Source organism: Sus scrofa, chromosome 8 (assembly GCF_000003025.6).
Source record: "Sus scrofa isolate TJ Tabasco breed Duroc chromosome 8, Sscrofa11.1, whole genome shotgun sequence".
Taxonomy (NCBI): domain Eukaryota; kingdom Metazoa; phylum Chordata; class Mammalia; order Artiodactyla; family Suidae; genus Sus; species Sus scrofa.
The window spans coordinates 134,831,897-134,847,268 of NC_010450.4; the positions used below are offsets into that span (position 1 = coordinate 134,831,897).

At 39.9% G+C, this 15,372-nt stretch overlaps 1 long non-coding RNA gene across 2 annotated transcripts in view; it reads right to left on the bottom strand.

Moving 5' to 3' along the window:
- LOC106507812 overlaps positions 727 to 15,372 on the bottom strand; it is a 44,442-nt gene continuing 29,796 nt past the window's right edge. Inside the window, exons 2-4 of one of the 2 annotated variants that reach the window (XR_001304085.2) lie at positions 4,488 to 4,659; positions 3,221 to 3,405; positions 727 to 1,080 (exon numbers count right to left, since the gene is read on the bottom strand). This is a non-coding gene — a long non-coding RNA (uncharacterized LOC106507812). Of the gene's footprint in view, positions 1,081 to 3,220; positions 4,660 to 15,372 lie in introns of both variants that reach the window. The other variant, XR_002346882.1, reaches the window with a different exon arrangement.

Below are 15,372 nucleotides of genomic sequence, written 5' to 3' on the forward strand. Positions count from 1 at the left end.
GCTGGTATTTCGTTCTTTTTGATGGCTGAGTAATATTCCATTGTGTATATGTACCACATCTTCTGGATCCACTCCTCTGTCGATGGACATTTAGGTTGTTTCCATGTCTTGGCTATTGTAAATAGTGCTGCAATGAACACTGGAGTACATGTGTCTTTGTGAGTCATGGTTTTCTCTGGATAGATGCCCAGGAGTGGGATTGCTGGATCCAATGGTAGTTCTATGTTTAGTTTTCTGAGGCATCTCCATTCTGCTTTCCACAGTGGTTGCACCCATTTACAATCCCACCAACAGTGTACCTAGGGTTCCTTTTTCTGCACCCCCTCTCCAGCACTTATTGTTTGTAGACTTTTGGATGATGGCCATTCTGGCTGGTGTAAGGTGGTCCCTCAGAGTGGTTTTGATGTGCATCTCTCTAATAATGAGTGACGCTGAACATCTTTTCATGTGTTTCTTGGCCATCTGTATGTCTTCTTTGGAGAATTGTCTGTTTAGACCTTCTGCCCATTTTTGGATGGGGTTGTTTGTTTTTTTGGTATGGAGCTGCAAAAGTTGTTTATAAATTTTGGAGATTAATCCCTTGTCAGTCGTTTCACTTGCAAAGATTTTCTCCCATTCTGTGGGTTGTCTTTTTGTGTTGTTTAGGGTTTCCTTTGCTGTGCAGAAACTTTGAAGTTTGATTAGGTCCCATTTGTTTATTTTTCTTTTTATTGTCATACTCTGAGAGGTGGATCTGAGAAGATGTTGCTGTCATTTATGTCAGAGAGTGTTTGGCCTATGTTTTCCTCTAGGAGTTTGATAGCGTCATAAATTTCTTGGAAGGAAAAGCCATTGACCCATCTTTGTAATTTGAGCTGCTAAGGGATGAACTTTGTGCATCAAATTCTTCAGAAAGTCAAAATAATTCACAGAAAACATATCAATTCGCCATGAAGTTACAGAGAAAGTTCGTACATTTTTAAGAAGCTTAATTAGTGAACTTGCTTTCCTCCTGGGCAATTTAATCATGTGATCTCAAGTAATTCGCTGGACACCAACTCAGCAGAACACTCAGTGCTTGAAACATTTCCCAATACCAAACTTAACAAGATGAAAAAGGAAAGCTAGTCTTAGGAATATGGAATGTAACAAAGTGTATTCATAAAAATAATTTATTTTCCACTGATTACAACCTCTTATGTAGTCCTCTTATGTACCATGTTTTGAAAGATTTTGTATTCAAAGTTGTAATTACTAAATATTATTTATTTGTTTAAGTACTTACTAACCAGTAGAGGGAGGGAAATAAGTGCTACAATAGACATCGATACAGAGTGGATTAGAGGCACAAGGAAGGGAATAATCAGCAATACTTGCAGTTTTAGGAAATTCATCATGAGGAGGTGATATGAGCTGAGCCTAGAAAAAGTAGAAGATAATAGACACATGGTCTTGGAATAGGCTATTTCTGGTGGTAGGAAAATGGCTAGTGGAGAAACTAAAAGACCATCAGTGGCTGGCATGCTTGGAGAACTACAGGCAAGATATCAGTAATGAGACAGGCCCAGAGATGAGAGCAGGTGAAAGGTACAGCATGGGATTAGAATAGGAAAGCTTACAAAGTAAGGCATACACATTTAAAATTCTGATATAAAGTAAAATATTATCAAAATAAAATTCTGATATATAGTAAAATATTCTCATTATCTAGACTTACTCTCCTAGATAATGGAAATCCACTGTAGACATTTAAATAAGTAACTGCCATGATTGCTATCCTATATTTTCTAATAAAATAAAAATAAATTAAAATGTTTGATGCTAAAACTAGAGAAAGAAAATTAAAAAAAGAAAACCAGAACCAGCTATCCCATGAACACAGACACAAGAATTCTCAAAAAAAAAAATAGTAAATGAACCCTGCAATACATCATACACTAAAACCATGTGGAGTTTATCACAGGAATTCAACACCTAAAAATCAATTAATGTAATCAACCATGTTAACAGTTTAAGGAAAAGAAAAACATAGGATCATATCAATTGATGCAAAAAAACTGACTAAACTCAACATTCATTTATGAAAAAAAACTGCAGCAAACTAAGATTTAGAAAAGAATATCCTCAACCTAAAAAGGGGCATCTACCAAAATAAAAACCTACAGCTAACACCACACTTAATGGTAGGGAACTCAATGCTTTCTCTTAAGATTGGGAGTAAGGCAACAATGTCCAATGTCACCACTCCTATTGAACATCAAACTGAAAGTTCTAGCTAATGCAAAAAGGCAGAAATAAAATCATGTAGATCTTTTAAAGGAAAAATAAACCTCTAGTTACAAACACCATCAGTGCCTGTGTAGAAAATTCTAAAGAATATACCAAAAGAAACAAAAAGCCTCCTACAATGAAAGAGTTTAGCATGATAAAGCATACAAGGTCAACAAACAAAAATTAATCATATTTCCATATATTAACAACTTACTATTAGTAAATGAATTTAAAAGCAATAACGGGAAGTTCCCATCATGGCTCAGTGGAAATGAATCCGACTAGGAACCATGAGGTTTCGGGTTCGATCCCAGACCTTGCTCAGTGGGTTAAGGATCTGGCGTTGCCGTGAGCTGTGATGTTGGTCGCAGACATGGCTCAGCTCTGGCGTTGCTGTGGCTCTGGCACAGGCCGGCAGCAACAGCTCCGTGACCCCTAGCCTGGGAACCTCCATATGCCACGGGTGTGCCCTAAAAGGACAAAAGATAAATAAATAATAAATAAATAAATGCAATACCACTCATAGTAGTAGCACCAAAAGATTAAATATTTATGTATAAATATAGCTAAACATGTATAAGATCTGAGCCCTAGACTTTAAAGAACAGAAATTCCTTTGGGCACCTGGAAAAAGGAGAGAATTACCCCTAAGGGGAAAAAAATCAGACTTTCATCAGACATTTCAACATCAAACTTCATTCTAAAATACTCTGGAGAAATATATTACAATACCTATATTAGCCAGAATTCTTCAGAGAAACAGAACCAATAAGATTTGGGGGGAGGAGAGAGAGAGAAAAAATTATTTTAAGGAATTCGCTCTTGTAAATATGGAGGCTGACAAGTGCAAACTCCGGACTTGTAGGTTGGAAAAGACGAAAGAGTTGGTGTTGCAGTTCAAGTTCAAAGGCTATCAGTCTGGAGAAAAGGGAAGAGAGAAAGCTGTAACTCAAGTAGTAAAAAATTTCACCTGGGAGAATGTCAGCCTTTTGTTCTATTCAAGCCTTCAACGGACTGGGCGAGGTCTACCCACGTTATGGAGAGCAATCTTCGTTACTCAAATCCACCAATGCAAATCATCCAGAGTAATCTTGGACAATATACATGGGCACCACGGCCCAGCTAAACTGACACTTAAATTCATCACCACAATATCTGAGGAAAAAAACAGGTGAATTAAGAATCTTATATCCAAAAAAACTGATTTTCAAGTCTATCAGGGCATAAAAAATCACTGACATCAAAAACTCAGAGATCAATCTGCACGTGAGTCCTTCCTGGGTATCCATGGATAATGAGCTGTAGAAAACCAAGTTAACTAGAGAAACATTAACATAGAACTGAGCACCAGCGGTTTCTAAAATTACCAAAGGGGGCGTTCCCTGGTGGCACAGTGAGTTGGGGATCTGGCATTGTCACGACTGTGGCTCAGGCCACGGCTGTGGCACAGATTCAATCCCTGGCCCGGGAACTTCTGCATGCCATGGGCATGGCTGAAAAAATAAAATAAAATAAAATGACCAAAGGGAAGACGGTCTGGTGTGATGTGCCTCCCAGTGAAGGAAGACCACGCCACCAACAGAACATCACCAAAGGGGTTAGACTCAAGTAAAACCGAGCCTCCGTAGTCACTGACCATTTGCAAAAATACAGAGGACAGAGGAAAACGAAACTGTCCCTTGAGATGCATTCAGCAAGAGCCAAAGAGTGGAAAACTACAGATCAGAGGACTCACATTCTTCAACAGATTGATTTTCAGGCAAAGGAAGGGATGAAGTTATACCCTCCAGAAGAAAAGAAATTTAATTCACAAAAGGTTTTTTAAAGACGAAACTAGTGTTTAAGGATGCATACTTGAGTGATAAAACTGTAAAGAAATGCAATGAGTGATTACACTAAAAATTAGGACAATGATTATTTTCGCAGCTTCAAAGGGAGTTATAACTAGAGTGCTGCGAAGCAGGATGCCAGTGTGACTTTGGTGGGCCTGGGGTACTTCTGCCCTCCTGGTCTTCTATCTCCACAGTAAACTTTTCTAAGTCACAGTTTATGATTGTGTTGGTATAAAGATGAACATACTCATACATTAACTTGTATATCCTGTTTTTCTTGAAAGAAATAAAGGTATTTTATAAGCCTCTAAAATAATTCAAAACACTTTTAAAGAAAAGCAAATGTCTTTATGGCCAGCACGGTCATTCTCTGGTGAGGTCTCTCTTCTTGTTCCCAGCCGGTACCTTCTCTCTGTGTCTTCACATAGTAAAAAGGGCGAGGCATCTTCATGGACCCTCTCATAAAACACCATGTGTGGTGCAGGATCCACCATCATGCCTTTAGCACTTTCCAAAGGTGTTATCTCCTAATACCATCATCTTCGTAGGTCAGGATTTCAGCATATGGACTTGGGGGCTGCAGAGGGGGATGCAAACATTCAGACCTTAGCATAGACCAACAGAATAGAATGGAGAGCTCAGAAATAAATCCATACCCAAAGATAAATTTTTGATCTTTAGCAAGGGTGCCAAAAACACACAATGAGGAATAAATGTTCAATAAAGGCGCTGGGAAAACTGGGTATGCAAATGCAAAAGAATAAACTAGTACCTTTGTCTCAAAATATATATAAAAATCAACTCAAAATGAATTAGACTGGCCAAAAAAAAAAAAAAGAAAGGAGTTCCCTGGTGGCCTAGCTGTTAAGGACTCGGCATTGTCACTGCTGTGACTTGAGTTACAGCTGTGGCTTGGGTTTGATCTCTGGCCCAGGAAGTTCCACATACCATGGGCATGGCCAAAAAAAAGTGGATTAAAGACTAAAACATAAGACCTGAAACTGTAAAACTATTAGAAGGCAACAAAGGAAAAATATTTCTTGAGTTTGGCCTGGGCAATGATTTTTTGGATGTGATCTCAAAAGCACAAGCACCAAAAGCAAAAACAGATGAGTAGGATTGCATCAAACTAAAAAGCTTCTGGGGGAGTTCCTGTCAGGGCTCAGTGGTTAAAGAATCCGACTAGGAACCATGAGATTGCAGGTATGATCCCTGGCCTCGCTCAGCGGTTTAATGATCTGGCATTGCCGTGAGCTGTGGTGTAGGTTGCAGACACGGCTCTGGTCTGGCATTGCTGTGGCTGTGGCGTAGGCCAGCGGCTACAGCTCCGATTAGACCCCTAGCCCAGAAACCTCCATATGCCCCAGATGCAGCCCTAGAAAAGACAAAAAATAATAATAATAATAAATAAATAATTTTTTAAATAAAAAGCTTCTGCACAACAAAGAAAACAATCAATGGAGTGAAAAGGCAACCTATGGAAAGGGAGGAGATATTTGCAAATCATATATCTGATAAAGGGTACTATTCAAAATACCTAAAGAACCCAAATAACTCAATAGCAAGTAAATAAATAACCCAATTTTTAAATAAGCAAAGGATCTAAATAGACATTTCTTGAAAGAAGACGTACAAAAGGCAAACAGATAAATGAAAACGTGCTCGACATCACTAATCAGCTGTCAAAGAAATGCAAGTCGAAACCATAAAGAGGAGTTTCCTCTTGGGTCACTGGGTTAAGGATCCAGTGTTACCACTGCTGTGACTCAGGTTCAGTCCCTGCCCAAGAACTTCTACATGCCACACGCACAGCCAAAAACAAAAAACAGCAGCAACAACAACAAAACCATTAATGATACCTGACACCTTATACCTCACACCTGTTAGAATGGCTGTTACCAAAAAAGGTAAAAGATTATAAAAGTTGGTGAGGATGTAGAGAAAAGGGGATCACTGTACATTGCTACCGAGAATGTGCACTGACACGGTCAGTATGGAAAATAGTATAGAGGTTCCCCCAAAAATTAAAAATAAAATTCCATTCAATCCAACGGTCCCACTTCTAGCTACACCTCCAAGGAAACAAAATCAGTATCTTAAAGAGATGTGTACACTTTCATATTCATTGCAGCATGTTCACAAGAGTCAAAATATGGAAACAATTTATCAATGGATGAATGAAGAAAATGTGAAATAAATATATATTTATTATTCAGCCTTAAAAAAGAAAGCTATCCTGTCATTTCTAACAACATGGACAAAGCTCAGTGGAATACAAGCCAGACACAGAAAGACAAATGCACGACCTCACTTGTGTATGACTCTAAAATAGTCAAACTCATAGAGGCACAGTGCAGAATGGTGGCTGCCAGGGATCGGGGGCAGAGGAGAGCAGATGTATTTGTCACAGTGTGCAAAGGTTCAGGTAAGCAAGACGAGCAAGTCCTGGAGATCTTATCTACGTGTGGTGACCACCTCTAATGACGCAGTGTTGTGCACCTGAAAGTTGGTTCTAGCAAATCTTTTTATTTGTGTATTTGCTTTGAGTCTTTCTCTTGTACACATTTTTCTGCATTTTTAATTCTTTTGTCAAATTATAGTTGATTTACATTTCTTCACCTTCTGCTGTGCAGCAAAGTAGCTCAATCACACACAGTTCCCTGTGTTACACAGTGATAGGAAATCTTGAATGATCTCATCAAACACACACAAAACTGTTGGCTAGATGGGTGATGGATCTGATTAGAGCAATCATTTCAAAATGTATATGTATATCAAATAATGCAACTTAAATACATACAATTTTTATTTGTCAATTATATTTCAATAAAACTGAAAAGAAAAAGGAAAAAGAAAATTACAGAGCCATAGTTGGACTGACAGATGAGCTCTCAATGGAAAGCAGAAGACGACAGAAAGTATTTTCACATTTCTGATGAAAAATAACTTAAAATCTAGGCTTCTACTCACAGCGAAAGTGTTCTTCAAAAATGAAAGTGAAATAAAAATTTTATGCAAATTAATCCATAGTAACAGAAAAAAGACCAGTGGTTGGGGGCTATGGGGTAGAGGAAGGGACTACCAAGGGGCAGGACAAGGAAATTTCATGTTCAGTAAGCGTGTCCACTATTTTTATTCATACAGTTAGTTTCAAAGCTGTAAACACGTGGCAAAACTTATCAAATTGTATACTTTAAATATTTGCTGTTTATTGTATGTCAGCTATACCTCAATAAAAAAACTAATTTTTTTTTTTTGTCTTTTTGCCATTTTCTTGGGCCAATCCCGTGCCATATGGGGGTTCCCAGGCTAGGGGTCTAATGGGAGCTGTAGCCGCCGGACTACACCAGAGCCACAGCAACGCGGGATCTGAGCTGCGTCTGCGACCTACCCCACAGCTCACGGCAACCCGGATCCTTAACCCGCTGAGCAAGGCCAGGGATCGAACCCGCAACCTCATGGTTCCTAGTCGGATTCGTTAACCACTGCGCCACGACGGGAACTCCCAAAGACATTTTTAGACAAAGAGAACTGAGAAAGTTTGTCACCAGTAGACTCAACCTCAATTAAATTCTAAAAGTTTGTCACCACCTTCCTTCCAGATTTGTATGTAAATCTGTTGAAGAGGGGCCCTTCTTGTTCTTGTTCCAACAAGTAAGAGGGGTTTCACTCAAGATGGCAGGAGGGTGAGTTAGTTTTCTGAGAGAGGAAAGTTAAGGTTAGGTAGTTTGCTACACTTTGATTTACAGTCCTGGGCCTCTGATCCAGAGCTCCAGTAACACCTACACATTCAAATAATCATCCTTCTCTGACTAAATGTTTGGGCTGAATTGTAATTTTTCTTGCCAACGATCTACATGGTCGCCTATATCAAAAGCTATTCAGAGTATTACTGTTTTCCCAATTGTAGGACTAAAAATATTTCTATGCCCTGCTTATTTTTTGACATGATTTTCACAAGGCCCTATTAACGTACAGCCAGCATTCTATGCACCAGAGGTTGCAACCTTGGAAATACCAGAAAAGGAAATGGGAATACAGGAAGAAGGAAAATATGAGACAGAGAAAGAGAGGGAGATTGATTATAATTTATCAAGATGTATGTACAGTGAGAAAGACTGTTATTTTAATAGTTGTCACCAGAGTGCTTCTTGAGAAGAAAACTTGTCTTTATACAGAAATACTTGGAAATCCTATTAACATATTAAAAAAATAAGGCCCTGAAGCTAAGGATGGACTAAGGACAATGAAACAATCCTCTCTGCTGGACCAAACAGGCAGGGGCGGGAGGGCTGTAGAGAAGAGAGGAGGGAGTTCCCTGGTGGCCAAGCAGGTTAAGGACCTGGTGTCACTGTTGTGGCTTGGGTCACTGCTGTGGCCAGGGTTTGAGCCCTGGTCAGGAACTTCTGCATGCCACAAGTGCAGCCAAAGGTGGTGGGGCAGGGGGGAGGAGAGGAGGGAAGAGTGAAGGAGAAAGGGAGAGAGACAGGAAGGCTGGGCAAAGTGATGGGTGGCCAGAGACTACATGGGAAGCTGACTGACCAGGATAGCTAAAGGACTTTAAAGAATAGGATATCTATTTAGTTTTACTGTTTATGCCTGAGCTATAAACCCCCTCCGAAATTCTAAAACCTTTAGTATGTTCTGCTATAAACACAAATTCCCTGTGAGAGTGAGTTGAAGCGAAGTCCAGTGAAAGTTCCATATTTGAAACTGGTATAAAAAGGCCGTATGGAGAACAGTATGGAGGTACCTTAGCAAACTATACATAGAACTACCATATGACCCAGCAATCCCACTCTTGGGCATATATCCAGACAAAACATTCCTTGAAAAAGACACATGCACCCACATGTTCATTGCAGCACTATTCACAATAGCCAAGACAAGGAAACAACCCAAATGTCCATCAACAGATGATTGGATTAGGAAGAGGCAGTATATATACACAATGGAATACTACTCAGCCATAAAAAAGACAAAATAATGCCATTTGCAGCAACATGGATGGAACTAGAGGCTCTCATACTGAGTGAAGTAAGTCAGAAAGAGAAAGACAAATACCATATGATAGCATTTATATCTGGAATCTAATATACGGCACAAAGGAATCCCTCCACAGAAAAGAAAACCATGGCCTCGGAGAATAGACTTGTGGTTGCCAAGGGAGGGGGAGGGAGTGGGATGGACTGGGAGCTTGGGGTTAACAGATGCAGACTACTGCCTTTGGAATCGATGAGCAATGAGATCCTGCTGTGCAGCACTGGGAACGATGTCTAGGCACTTACGTTGGAGCCTGATAACAGGAGAAAATAGAATGTGTACATGTATGTGTAACTGGGTCACCATGCGGTACAGTAGAAAGAAAAATGATGTATTGCGGAAATTAAAAACAAACCAAAAAAAGGCCGTAGAAGATGGGATGTTCATGACATTGACAGTTCAGAGAGAACAGGAGCAGAGTCACAAGTGAGCACTGGAAATATAAACTCAGAGGGACTTGCTGAAATCACGACCAAGTGCTGAGCTTCTTACAGGATACTGTGAAGTCTCTATTTTATTTAAATCCCATAGACCCGGTGACTAGAGTTACTTTCTGAATCCCATCTTTTTTGGGTTTTGGTTTTGTTTCATTTTGTTTTGTTTTTCACGTCCCCCTACCAACAAAAGCACTGGGAAGAATATCAGAAACGCAGTCTAACTGAAGATTACAAAGCTATCCTAATGCTAGAAATGATCAAAATAGAATATTCTCGTGAAACAAATCAATATCCAGAAACCTTTAACAAATATCTTCTGGCTACCACATTATTCCCTTGACTCAGCTTTGACTCCAATTCCTGATGCCACGCTTAGCACAGTGTGGGTGACCAAGAAATGACTGTTGAACCAAATGTACCTGCAGACCAAACACCTGTCCTCATTAAGGTCTTACGTGCAAGTTTTCACCTACTAGTGGTGTTCATGAAAGAAGGCACAACCGAGGGACTTTCAAACTTCCCAGGGCATAAAAACACCACTTTAGAAATGACTTGTTCCTGGAATAATCTTTGTTAAGAATCGTCATTGAAAGCTTGAGAAAAAAAAAAAAAGACCTGGCACTGCGGTGCTGTGTCGGGAGCAATGTACTCACCAAAGCTGAGTCTCAGTGCTTCTGCAAACTCACACGTGTGCACAGCGAGAATAGTTCCAGCAATGGTGAATGCTTCTTCGTCTCACCAAATTAACATATTGAATGTAAATCCTTTTTTTTTTTTTTGCTTATTCATGAATCTTTATGGATTTTGTATCAAGTATCTACTACCATGTTGCCTGCCTTCAAGGGGCACCACTCACAATATACCCACATTAATCCCTTCCTCCTACCGTGACAACACAACTGGTGCCCCAGAACTGCACATGCCACACACTCTGTCTACAACCTTACAGATCAGAGCACTCACAAGGACGAGAGGTTGAGTGGGTCATTGCATAGCTGGTACAGCAGCAACAACAACAAAATGAAGAAAATTTTAGAAAAGAACACAAAAAACATTTAAAAAGCTAGAAAAAAAAAAGCTATTTCAATGACGGCTAGAATAATTACATTAGCAGATAAAGCTGCATTCTGCTCCCAATACCTCTTTACTCAAACACTTCTATTATAAAAGAGATAAATGAAAAATCTACAAACTAAGCAATTTCCTTACATAGCAAGAGGAAAAAAATTACACTCTCACACCCTATAAAAAGGAAAGATCATGTTAGTTTAAAACCTTCATTCAACTGAACTCTTCTGTAGAAAAGAGAGAATTTATATCAGGAGAGGAAAGGAAAGGTCAATATTCCAGGAAGGAGGAAATGAGAAAGAAAATTGGGAGGGAGAGGGAGGGAGGAAAAAAGAATAGACGGTAAGAGGCCACATGCTCCTCAGTAACTGCCCGTCTTGAAAAATCTCCCCAAATATTTGGCAAAGGCTCATAAAACTTATCAGATCTCTGCCTCTTTAAGGGGGTAGGTCAGACCACTCTAACAGGGGGAACCTTGTGTATGGGATTTGAAAGTATTCTTTTTGATAGTTTTCAAAACTTTTCAGAGCGTTTCTCATGTTTTTTGTTTTTTGTTTTTAATTCTCATAAAACACAAGTTAATGACTTATTCAATCCTGGGAACAGCCAGATGGAGAGCCGGTCCCAGGAGCACTGGGGGAGTTGAGTGTCTATAATCACATGAAATAACATTTTTTGAGTAGACACAAAGCTAGTTAGTATCCTTCAGGGCAATAAAAGCATAACTTTAGACTAAAAATCATTAGCATTTCTGCTAGGAAAAAAAATCAGACGCTAACATTAACTTCAGTCTAGGCTCTGAATCATAGTAAATAATAAGTCAAAAAAATGATTTCCCCTTTAGGAGGGTTGACAAAATTATGGCCTGCAGTCTTGCCACCTGGTTTTATGAATACACAGGCAAACCTCTGAGATGACGGGGGTCTGGTTCCAGAAACGCCGCAACGAAGTGAACATCGCAATAAAGCAAGTCTCGAGTCTCGCGAATCTTTCTGATTTTCTAGTGCACATAAAACTTACGTTAACACTATACTGTAGCCTATTAAGTGTGTGATAACATCGTGGCTAAAAATCAATGCACACACATTAATTAAAAAATACTTGGAGTTCCCGTCGTGGCGCAGTGGTTAACGAATCCGACTAGGAACCATGAGGTTGCGGGTTCGATCCCTGCCCTTGCTCAGTGGGTTAACGATCCGGCGTTGCCGTGAGCTGTGGTGTAGGTCGCAGACGCGGCTCGGATCCCGCGTTGCTGTGGCTCTGGCGTAGGCCGGTGGCTACAGCTCCAATTCGACCCCTAGCCTGGGAACCTCCATATGCCGTGGGAGCGGCCCAAGAAATAGCAACAACAACAACAACAACAACAAAAAGACAAAAAAAAAAAAAAATACTTTATTGCTAAAAAATGCTAACCATCCTCCGAGCCTTCGGCAAGTAGGAACATCAATGGTCACTGACAGCAGATCACAATAACAGATACAATAGTAACGAAAAGTTTGAAATATTGTGAGAATGGTGAATAAACGCCGCTGGGCAAATGGTGCTGTTGCCACTAACCTTCAATTTATAAAAACGTAGAATCTGCAAAGAGGAATAAAGCGAAGCACAATAAAGCAAGGGGTGCCTATAAAGGTTTTTGGAACACGGCCACATCCATTTCTCTAAATATTTCCTACGGCTGCTTTCAAGCTACAACAACAGTGCAGAGTAGCTGTAACAGAGATTACACGGCCTGCGATTTTAAAACATTTACTGTCTGACCCTTTAAGGAAAAGTTCACCAATCTCTGCCCTAGATGATTAAATATAAATTAGTGAGAAGACCTGCAAAAAATACTACAATAGGACATTGAAAGGACATGCTCTTTGCCTTGTTTTCAATTTTTTGAACAATTTTTCTTAAGAAAATTTAGGTAGTGTAAAAAGCAAAACTTTTTGAAGCAAGGTCCAGACCACAAACCTAAAAATTACCAGATATCAGGAGTTCCCATCATGGCTCAGTGGAAACGAATCTGACTAGGATCCATGAGGACGCAGGTTCAATCCCTGGCCTTGCTCAGTGGGTTAAGGATCTGGCGTTGCCGTGAGCTGTTGTGTGGATGGCAGACACGGCTCGGATCCTGCGTTGCTGTGGCTGTGGCATAGGCTGGCGGCTGCAGCTCCGATTCCACCCCTAGCCTAGTGACAGGCGCGGCCCTAAAAAGACAAAAAAAAATTAGCAGCTATCAGAAAAGAGCTTTGAACTTCACTCAGTGGCACTGACTGGGGCCCTAAGCCAGTTACAGCTGTAAGGGGTAGACGGCTGCAGGTGGTACCCAGGCCATACGGTCACCACGTGGCAGAGCAGGTAGAGAGTCTGCCGACTTCTGCGCTTTCTCCTCCTTATGGACACAGTAGCCACCCTGAGATATAAACAATCCTGAAGTCCCGCAGGGTTTCATGGAAAGGAATTCTCTCTCTTTTTTTTTTTTTTTTTTTTTTTTTTTTTTTGGTCTTTTTTTCAGGGCCACATCCATGGCATATGGAATTTCCCAGACTAGGGGCTGAATCAGAGCTGCAGCTGCCAGCCACAGCCACAGCAATGCCAGATCAGAGCTGCACCAGTAACCTACGCCACAGCTTGTGGCAAAACCAAATCCTTAACCCACTGAGCGAGGCCAGGGATCAAACCTGCATCCTCATGGATACCAGTTGGGTTCTTAACCCGCTGAGCCACAAGCTATCCAAAAAGAGCCAATATGAAATAAGGAGCCAGAATAGTCCCATAATCACTAATTATGGATTCAAAGTTTAAAACTCCCGAAAAACAAAACAAAACATCTCCAGGTCACAATGGTTTCTCTTAGAATTTTACCAAACATTTAAAGAAATATTACCAGTTTAAGACAATCGCCTCCAGAAAACCGAAGAGGAAAGAACACTTTCCAACTTATTTTATGAGGCAAGTATTACCCTGAAAACTACACCAGACAGCAATACAGCATAAAAAGAAAACTTCAGACCAATATCTCTCATGAACTTGGACACCAAAATCCTAATAATATGTCTGTATATTTGTGCCTCAGTATTTGTAGGGGATTGGTTCCAGGACCACCCACAGATACAAAAATCCTTAGATGGTCAAGTTCCTTATATAAAATGGCTTAGTATTTGCACAGAACCTACACACACCCACCCGTACACTTTACTTTAAATCATTACTTGTAATACCTAATACAATGTAAATGCTATGAAAATAACGGCCAGCAGGTGGCAAAATCAAGGTTTACTTTCTGGAACTTTCTGGAATGAGTCTTAAATATTTTTGATCCGTGGTCAGTAATGTCTGCAGGTGCAGAACTTGAGGATATGGAGAGCCAAGAATAAATTAAATCCAAAAAATATCAAACTAATAACACACTATGAAGAGGTGGGATTTATTCCAGGTATACAAGCTGATTCAATATCCAAAACTAAATCAGCAAAATCTACCACATCAGAAGAAGAAAGCTCACAAAGCAAAGCTCACAATGATCAGATGTGCTGACAGAGAAAAAGCATTTCGCACAATTCAACATTCACTCATTATTTTTTGTTAAAAAGGAACACTAGGAATAGAGAGAAACTTTTTCTATTCCACACAGACTGAATCATGTGTCTTGCCTCCATCATAAGTCATGCTTAATGCTGGATTCAAGGAACCAACTCTTAGCCTCCGACCGCTGCTCGTAAAGAGCATCTTAAAAACAACAACAACAAAACCCACCATACCTAACAGTGAAAAACTATTTTCCTTCTAAGACTGGGAACAGGGCAAGGGTGTCCACTCTCACCAAAACATTCAATTCAAAATGTTTGACTCACTGCAATAAGGCAAGAAAGAGAAATAAAAGGCATACAGATTGGAAAAAAACAAAATAAAATGATCTCCATTTGCAAATGACACAATTGCCTATGTAGAAAATCTGAAAGAACCTACAAAAACTAGTAGAATAAATTATTTGAGTGAGGTCACAGGACACAGGATCAACAGGGAGAAATCGACTGCATTTCTATGTACTGACAACAACTAATCGGAAACTGAAATCCGAAACTCAGTACCACTCACAAATTCCCTAAAGAAAATGAAATACTTAGGTATAAATCTAACAAAACATGTTTCATCTGTCTGATGAAAATCATAAACTACCAGTGAAAGAAATCAGAGATCTAAGATACGTGGGAGAATAACTATGCTGGAGTTCCTGCTGTGGTGCAGCAGATCTAGGATCCAGCGTTGTCTCTGTAGAGGTGTGGATTCAATACCTAGCCCAGGGCAGCGGGTTAAGGATCCAGCATTGCTGCAGCAGCTCAGATTTGATCCCTGGCTAGGAACTTCTGTATGCCATGGATGCAGCTGCAAAAGAAAAAAAAAAAGAATACCTGTGTTTATGGATTGGAAGACTCACCATACTAAAGATGTCAATTCTCCTTAATCTGTAGACATAATACAATTCCTATAAAAATCTCAGCAAGGATTTTTGCAGACATCAACAAGCTTATGCTAAAATTTGTATGGAAAGAGAAAGATCTCAGAATAGCCAAAACAATTTTTAAAAAGAATAATAAAGTGGGAGAAAGCGTTTTTCCCAATATCAAGACCACTGTATGGCAACGATAATCAGACCATACAGCATCGGTGGAGGGACAGACACAGAGCAAGGGAACACAACCATGAGTCCAGAAATAGACCCACGCAAACAAAGGAGCAAAATCAATTCAATG